The 8704-nt window shown below is 40.9% G+C and overlaps 1 non-coding gene across 1 annotated transcript; it reads left to right on the top strand.

Moving 5' to 3' along the window:
- Positions 1-3037: 3037 nt before the first annotated feature.
- On the top strand, positions 3038-3141 carry LOC112746412 (small nucleolar RNA R71). The gene has a single exon (XR_003174298.1). It is a non-coding gene; the product is annotated as a small nucleolar RNA R71 (small nucleolar RNA).
- The last annotated feature ends 5563 nt before the right edge of the window (positions 3142-8704 follow it).

Below are 8704 nucleotides of genomic sequence, written 5' to 3'. Positions count from 1 at the left end.
TGCCCCAATAGCAAGGTCTGATGCATCACACATCAGTTCAAACGGTAAGTTCCAATCAGGTGGGGCAATGATAGGTGCAGAGGAAAGTTTTTGCTTCAAAAGTTCAAAGGCTAGCATGCAATTTCCATCAAATACAAAGGGTGTATCAGAGACAAGCAAGTTACTCAAAGGTTTGGCTATTTTAGAAAAGTCTCTAATAAACCTTCTGTAAAAACCAGCGTGGCCCAAAAAGCTCCTAACTGCCTTGACATTACTTGGTGGAGGTAGTTTTTCAATGATTTCCACCTTAGCTCTGTCCACCTCCATGCCTCTATTAGAGATTTTGTGGCCAAGGACTATTCCTTCTGTGACCATGAAATGACACTTTTCCCAGTTTAATACTAGATTAGTCTCTTGGCACCTCTTAAGCACCAAGGCAAGGTGGTGTAGGCAGCTGGGAAAAGAATCCCCAAACACAGAAAAATCGTCCATGAAGACCTCAATAAATTTTTCAATCATGTCCGAAAAGATGGACAGCATGCATCTTTGGAAAGTGGCAGGTGCATTGCACAATCCAAAGGGCATGCGTCTATAAGCAAAAACTCCATATGGACAAACAAATGATGTTTTCTCTTGATCACTAGGATCAACTACTATTTGGTTGTAGCCTGAATATCCATCCAAGAAACAATAGTAAGCATGTCCGGCAAGCCTTTCAAGCATCTGATCCATGAATGGGAGTGGGAAATGATCTTTTCTGGTGGCTTCATTGAGCTTCCTGTAGTCTATGCACATCCTCCACCCAGTAACGGTTCTTGTGGGTATGAGTTCGTTCTTCTCATTTGGCACCACCGTTATGCCACCTTTCTTGGGAACTACATGGATGGGACTAACCCATGGGCTATCAGAAATGGGGTAGATTACCCCTGCCTGCCATAACTTCCTCACTTCCTTTTGTACCACTTCTTTCATGACGGGATTCAATCTTCTTTGAGCTTGAATGGAGGGTCTAGCATCTTCTTCTAACAAGATTTTATGCATGCATATGGATGAACTTATCCCCTTCAAATCAGCTAGGGTCCATCCAATGGCATCTTGATGAGTTTGCAGCACCTTGATCAATTCTTCTTCTTGTTCTTGGCTCAAGGCCGAGCTAATGATAACAGGGTGACTCTCATCACTACCCAAGTATGCATACTTGAGATTAGGGGGCAATGCTTTGAGCTCAGGTTTTGGTGCTTCCTTTTCTTCTTTCACTTTCTCTGGCCTGCTTAGCATAGTTGTGTCATCATCCTTGATATCACTAACTTCAATATCCTTGGTGAACTCCTCCTCTGCCACTTCCTTTATTGTTTCCTCAAAAGTTTCTTGTACTGCAATGTCCACTACATCAACCCTCATGCATTCCCTTAGTGATTCTGATGGATAGCTCATTGCCTTGAATACATTAAACACCAATTTCTCATCATGGAGTCTAAGAGTGAGTTCACCCTTTTGTACATCTATGATGGCTCCAGCAGTAGCTAGGAAGGGTCTTCCCAGAATTATTGAAGCTTTGGCTTCTTCCTCCATATCTAACACCACAAAATCAGCAGGAAATATAAATTCTCCCACCTTCACCAACAAATCCTCAACTATCCCATGAGGGAATTTAAAAGTTCGATCTGCCAATTGGAGGGCCATTCTTGTTGGTTTGGCCTCTTCAATCTTCATTCTTTTCATCATTGTTAGCGACATCAAATTGATGCTGGCCCCTAAATCACACAAGGCCTTCTCCACCATGACTTCTCCTATAATACAGGGGATTTGGAAACTGCCTAGGTCCTTCAATTTCTGAGGCAATTTGTGCTGAATGATGGCACTGCATTCTTCAGTTAACAACACAGTTTCCTCATTTCTCCAGCTTCTCTTCTTGGTCATCAATTCTTTTAAGAATTTTGCATAGAGTGGCATTTGCTCTATTACTTCAGCAAAGGGAATGTTGATTTGAAGCTTCTTGAAAATCTCCAAGAACCTGGAGAATTGGCCATCCTTTTCACTTTTCATCAAACGTTGAGGATAAGGTGCTTTAGGTGTGTAAGGCTTCAAGACCTCTTTTTCTTTTTCTTTTGTTGCAAACGGTGTAACAGATTGTCCTTGTTCTTTGTCTTTCACATTTTCCTTTACTTCATCCTCTGTGGTTTCCCTTGAAATCTCCTTTAGATTCTTTCCACTTCTGAGGGTTATGGCCTTACATTCCTCCCTTGCAATAGCCTTAACAGTATGAGAACTGCTTGTCCCAGGAGCTTGCTTAGTCAAATACAAAATTTGATTTTCTAGCTTCTGGATGGCAGCTCCTTGGTTTTGCAAGTTAGAATTTACTTCTTCCTTAAAAGCCTTCAATTCAATTATGTCTTGGCTCATGGTTGCAAGCATTCCTTCCATCCGGTTTAATTGATCTTGAAATTGTTGGTTCGGATTAGGTTGGGTATGTTGATTATTTTGGCCATGATATGATGATTGGGGGTAAGTGTTTTGTGTGGCTTGGTATGATCTTTGGTTGGAGTTTTGGTATGTGGAATTGTTTTGTTGGTTGTGGTTGTAAGGTTTGTGGTTTTGTGGTTGGGTTTGTTGGTTTCCCCACCCAAAGTTTGGGTGGTTTCTCCAGCCTGGGTTGTAAGTGTTGGAGTGTGGATCATATGATTGCCTTTGTTGGTTTCCCACATAGTTAACCTCATCCCAATCACCTCCTTCAATGCCTACTTCCTCTTGATCTTGTGTGTGTATTGCAGCCACTTGCTTTGTTTCTAATTGCCTGGTAAGCTCTGCTAGTTGCTTGGCAAACACCTTGTTTTGGGCTAGAATTGTATCAACATGGTTCAGCTCCATGACTCCCTTAGTGTTGTGCCTTTCTGATGCATAGTAGTACTCATTCTCAGCCACTGTCTCGATCACTTCAATGGCTTCTTCCACGGTCTTTTTCTTGTTCAATGAACCTCCTGATGAATGGTCTACAGCCTTCCTTGATTCATAAGAGAGCCCATCATAGAAGATGTGCAATTGCACCCAATCATGGAACATGTTTGGTGGGCATTTCCTTGTCAAGTCCTTGAATCTCTCCCATGCCTCGTAGAGAGTTTCACCATCTTGTTGTCTAAAAGTCTGGACCTCAGATCGAAGCCTATTGACCTTTTGTGGAGGGTAGAAACGTGCCAGAAACTTGCCTTCCACCTCATCCCATGTGGTTAGACTCCCCCTTGGGAATGATTCCAGCCACTTAGCTGCCTTGTCCCTAAGTGAAAATGGGAACAAGAGCAGTTTATAGGCATCTTCCTGGACTCCATTGGACTTCACAGTGTCACAAATTCTCAGGAATTTTGTGAGATGTTGGTTTGGGTCTTCATTAGCACTTCCTCCAAAGGAACAATGATTTTCCACCAATGATATTAGCTGTGGCTTGAGCTCAAAATTATTGGCCTGAATGGGTGGTTTCTGGATGCTACTACCACAATTCCCAGAGGTTGGGTTTATGTATGAACTAAGAACCCTCCTCTCAGGAATGGCATTGTTTCCATCAGCTCTCTCATGGTTGTGAACTTCTCTATCCATGTTGAGATCTAGAGCTTCCTCAAAATTGTCCTCAGATTCTCCTTCAGATTCCTCTTCTCCCACTACTCTCTTCCCTCTTGCTTCCCTTCTAAGTCTATGAAGGGTCCTTTCCGGTTCGGTATATGGAGGAGTTGATGTCTCTCCTCTCCTACCTGTCATACAAGAACACAGCTCAAACACAAACAGGTAAAATACTCTTGGTTAATGGAAGAGTATGGTCAGCTCAATTGAGGAATTAATTCAAACAGTTAGTGAGTCAGTGAGTTAGTTGCATGAATTTAAAGGCATAAAGAAAGAAAGCATGTAACCAAGTGCAGAAATTAAAATTCAACAAGTATTTAGAACAGAATTAACAAAGCAAGAGAAAATTGCTCAATCTAGTTAGCTTCCAATTTGAGAATTGTCAATCGAAAACCAATCCCCGGCAACGGCGCCATAAACTTGATGCGCATAAACGTGTTATGCTACGATTTAGGAAATTGCACGATCGGCAAAATTCCTTCCGGCAAGTGCACCGGTTATCGTCGTCAAGTAAAAACTCACAATAGAGTGAGGTCGAATCCCACAAGGATTGGTTGAGTGAGCAATTCGGATTAGAAGTGTGTTCTAGTTGAGCGGAATCAAGATTTGAGATGAGAATTGCGGAATGTAAAATTGGCGGGAAAAGTAAATGACAAGAAAATTAAATGGCTGAATCTTAAATTGCATGAATTAAAGATTGCTGAAATTAAAAGGGAATGGGGATGATTGCAAGAATTGAATTGCAGAATGTAAAGAGAAAGTGGAAATCAGAAATGGGGAATTCATTGGGTTTAGGAGATATTGAAATCTCCGAATCAAAACATGTAAATCTCTTCCTCAACCAATGCATTCATTGAATTTTGCTTGGCAATCTTATATGATTGGATCCCAATTCCTTGGCTCACCAATGCTCTCTAAAAACAAACAAATTCCCAATCCCTTGGTTTAAATGTTCATAAGAAGAGATGATGCTTGATCACTGATTATACCACACAATTTCATGAACCACAATTTGGTAGGATTACATGTCACAATATCCATCCAAACCCCAATCCAATCCACTGTGAGAAAGCTTCTCTAGCATGAATCCTCCATTCCTTTCCCAAGGCTCCGAAGGATTCCAAGTATGAGTAGTCTCTTTCCCAAGACAACTACTCAATGGAATTAGATCGAGAAGCTTTCTAACAAAATTCAAGAGAAAAGATTGAAGAAGAAGATAAACTATTATTGATTCATTGAATTACAATAGAGCTCCCTAACCCAATGAAAGGGGGTTTAGTGAATCATAGCTCTCAATTCAATTACAAAGAAAAAGAAACTAGCTAAAAGTGAAAGTAAAAGTCCCTTTTTCTAACTTAACTTCTATCCTATTTATACACTTTCTATATTGAGCTTCAGTTGTGCTTCTTGGGCTTTGAGGCCTCTCCTTGCTTTCCTTTTGTCTTGGGTTTATGATCCATAATCTTGATGAGGTTGTTGATCCAAATCCTGTAACATTTATTGAGCCAACTTAGTGATAATCAAATAATGGCACATGACTCAATAAATGAGATTTCAAACTCATCAATCCCTCAGGCCCAATCCCATAAACCATGATATTCAATTGGGTTTCATACCAAAGTAAGTTTAAGTTAATAATTGTGCTCAAAGACTAACTTAAATCACAATATTTTTGGCCCAGAAACTTTTTTCCAAGAGTGGCGTTTAAGTTGTAGTTTAAGCTTAAACTGCAACTTAAACGCCAGACACTTCCAGTGATGCCATTTGTAGAAGCACGTTTAAGCTTCAGTTAAGGTTAAACTGAAGCTTAAACGTGGAAATGGAAGAAGGTAGCCCTGGAGAGTCATGTAGTCGAACACGTTTAAGCTTCAGTTTAAGGTTAAACTGAAACTTAAACGTGGAGATAGGAAGGGCAGCCCTGGAGGTCGAACACGTTTAACCTCCAGTTTGAGGTCAAACTGGAGGTTAAACGTGGAAAAGGGTGGAGGCATACTGGAGGTCGAACACGTTTAACCTCCAGTTTGAGGTCAAACTGGAGGTTAAACGTGGAAGCTTGGAATGGTGGCCCTGGAGGTGTCGAACACGTTTAACCTCCAGTTTGGGGTCAAACTGGAGGTTAAACGTGGAGATGGAGAGAGCAACCCTGGAGTGAAAAAACTATCGAACACGTTTAAGCTCCAGTTTGAGTCAAACTGGAGCTTAAACGTGGAATGGCCCCTGGTACTCTTCCTGGTTCTGGCGTTTAACCTCCAGTTTGAGGTCAAACTGGAGGTTAAACGTGGAACTCCTCCCTGGGTGGCATACTCATTCTGGCGTTTAACCTCCAGTTTGAGGTCAAACTGGAGGTTAAACGTGGAATGCTCCTTAAGTGAGGCTTTTCATTCTGGCGTTTAACCTCCAGTTTGAGGTCAAACTGGAGGTTAAACTTCAATCCCAACATTTCTTATCCTTCATGATTTTGGCGTTTAAGCTCCAGTTTAGGCTTAAACTGGAACTTAAACTCCACATGTGATATTCAAGCTTCCTTTATTGATTTTGTTGCTTCCTTGCTTAGCCTCTTCTTCCCTGAAATCATCCAAACAATTGCATCAAAGTCTTGCAAAATTTCATGAGAAATCTTTCATTCATAGCATTTAAGTAATATAACTAAAACTCATGGAATTTGCATCAAAATCATATTGTTTGGATGGTTCATTACTTTGTTCTTCATTTAACCATTTTTGGTTACTTTAAGCTCAAGAAAATGCATAAAATAACTAAAACTAACAGAAAAATGCCAGTGAAACTAGCCTATGATGCCTTGGCATCAGTAAGCCTGTCCTCCAGGGTGTTCTATTTTTGATGCTCTTTTTCATTTTGTTTTTTTGTTCACATGATCATCAACCTAAAGAAAATATAAAATAGAAATGGAAAATAAATAAATATAATTAAATAACATTGGGTTGCCTCCCAACAAGTGCTTCTTTAATGTCAATAGCTTGATAGTGAGCTCTTAGAGAGCTTCACAGAGACTCAGAGCTTGATGATGGCCTCCCAACACCAAACTTAGAAGTTAAGTGTGGGGGCTCTGTTTGACTCTATATTGAGAGAAGACTTTCATGCTTCCTCTCCATGGTTACAGAAGAAGATCCTTGAGCCTTAAACACAAGGTAGTCCTCATTCAGTTGCAGGACTATCTCTCCTCTGTCCACGTCAATCACAGTTCTTGCTGTGGCTAGGAAGGGTCTTCCAAGGATGATGGAATAATCTTCATCCTTTCCAGTGTCTAGGATTATGAAGTCAGCATGGATGTACAGGTCTTCAACCTTTACTAAGACATCCTCTACAAGTCCATAAGCCTGTTTCCTTGAATTGTCTGCCATCTCTAGTGAGATTTTAGCAGCTTTTACCTCAAAGATCCCTAGTTTCTCCATTACAGAGAGTGGCATGAGGTTTATACTTGACCCAAGGTCACACAGAGCCTTCTTAAAGGTTATGGTGCCTATGGTACAAGGGATTAGGAATTTTTCGGGATCTGGTTTCTTTTGAAGTAACTTTAGGTGCCCCAAAGCATTTAGTTCATTAATGAGCAATGGAGGTTCATCCTCCCAAGTCTCATTACCAAATAACTTGGCATTCAGCTTCATGATTGCTCCTAGATACTGAGCAACTTGCTCTTCAATAATATCTTCATCCTCTTCAGAGGAAGAATACTCATCAGAGCTCATGAATGGCAACAGTAAATTCAGTGGAATCTCTACGGTCACTATGTGAGCCTCAGATTCCTTTGGTTCCTCAATAGGGAACTTCTTAGTGGCCAGTGGATGTCCATTGAGGTCATTCTCAGTGGAAATTACTGCCTTTCCCTCCTCTATAGGTTCGGCCATGTTGGACGTGTTTATGGCTGGTGCACGAAATTGTGATCTCAACAGCGCCAAAAACTTGGTACGCACGATTGTAATCTCAACTCCTTTTCACAACTCCGCACAACTAACCAGCAAGTGCACTGGGTCGTCCAAGTAATAAACCTTACGTGAGAAAGGGTCAATCCCACAGAGATTGTCGGCTTGAAGCAAGCTGTGGTCATCCTTGTAAATCTCAGTCAGGCAAATTCAATTGGTTATGAAGTTTTGATAATTAAAATATAAATAAAATATAAAATAAAGATATAAATACTTATGTAATTCATTGGTGGGATTTCAGACAACCGTATGGAGATGCTTGTGCTTCCGAATCTCTGCTTTCCTACTGTCTTCATTCAATCATTCATACTCCTTTCCATGGCAAGCTGTATGTTGGGGGATCACCGTTGTCAATGGCTACCGTCTGTCCTCTCAGTGAAAATGGTCCAAATGAGTTGTCACCGCACGGCTAATCATCTGTCGGTTCTCACTCATGTTGGAATAGGATCCATTGATCCTTTTGCGTCTGTCACTACGCCCAACACTCGCGAGTTTGAAGCTCGTCACAGTCATCCCATTCCAGATCCTACTCAGAATACCATATACAAGGTTTAGACTTTCTTGATCTCAAGAATGCTTCCAATTAATTCTAGCTTATACCACGAAGACTCCGATCTTTGGGAAAGGAGGCTAAGAGATACGCATTCAAGCTCTTTTTCATGTAGAACAGAAGTGGTTGTCAGGCACGCATTCATAGGTGAGCATGGTGATGAGTGTCACATAATCATCACATTCATCATGTTCTTGGGTGCGAATGAATATCTTAGAATAAGAATAAGCTTAAATTGAATAGAAAAACAATAGTACTTTGCATTAATTCATCAGGAACAGCAGAGCTCCACACCTTAATCTATGCGGTGTAGAAACTCCACCGTTGAAAATACATAAGTGATGAAGGTCCAGGCATGGCCGAATGGCCAGCCCCCTAAACGTAATCAAGAGATCAAAAGTTGATCAAAAGATAGTCTCCAAAATATTCTAAAGATGTAAAATAAATCACTAAAAGTAGTTTTTATACTAAACTAGTAGCTAGGGTTACAGAAAATAAGTAACTAAGTGCAGATAGTGCAGAAATCCACTTCCGGGGCCCACTTGGTGTGTGCTTGGGCTGAGCATTGAGCTTTACACGTGTGGAGACTTTTCTTGGAGTTAAACACCAGCTTTGGTGCCAGTTT

Source organism: Arachis hypogaea, chromosome 14 (assembly GCF_003086295.3).
Source record: "Arachis hypogaea cultivar Tifrunner chromosome 14, arahy.Tifrunner.gnm2.J5K5, whole genome shotgun sequence".
Lineage (NCBI taxonomy): Eukaryota > Viridiplantae > Streptophyta > Magnoliopsida > Fabales > Fabaceae > Arachis > Arachis hypogaea.
The sequence above is the reverse complement of the archived record's forward strand: the minus strand, read 5'-3'. Positions and strand labels throughout refer to the sequence as shown.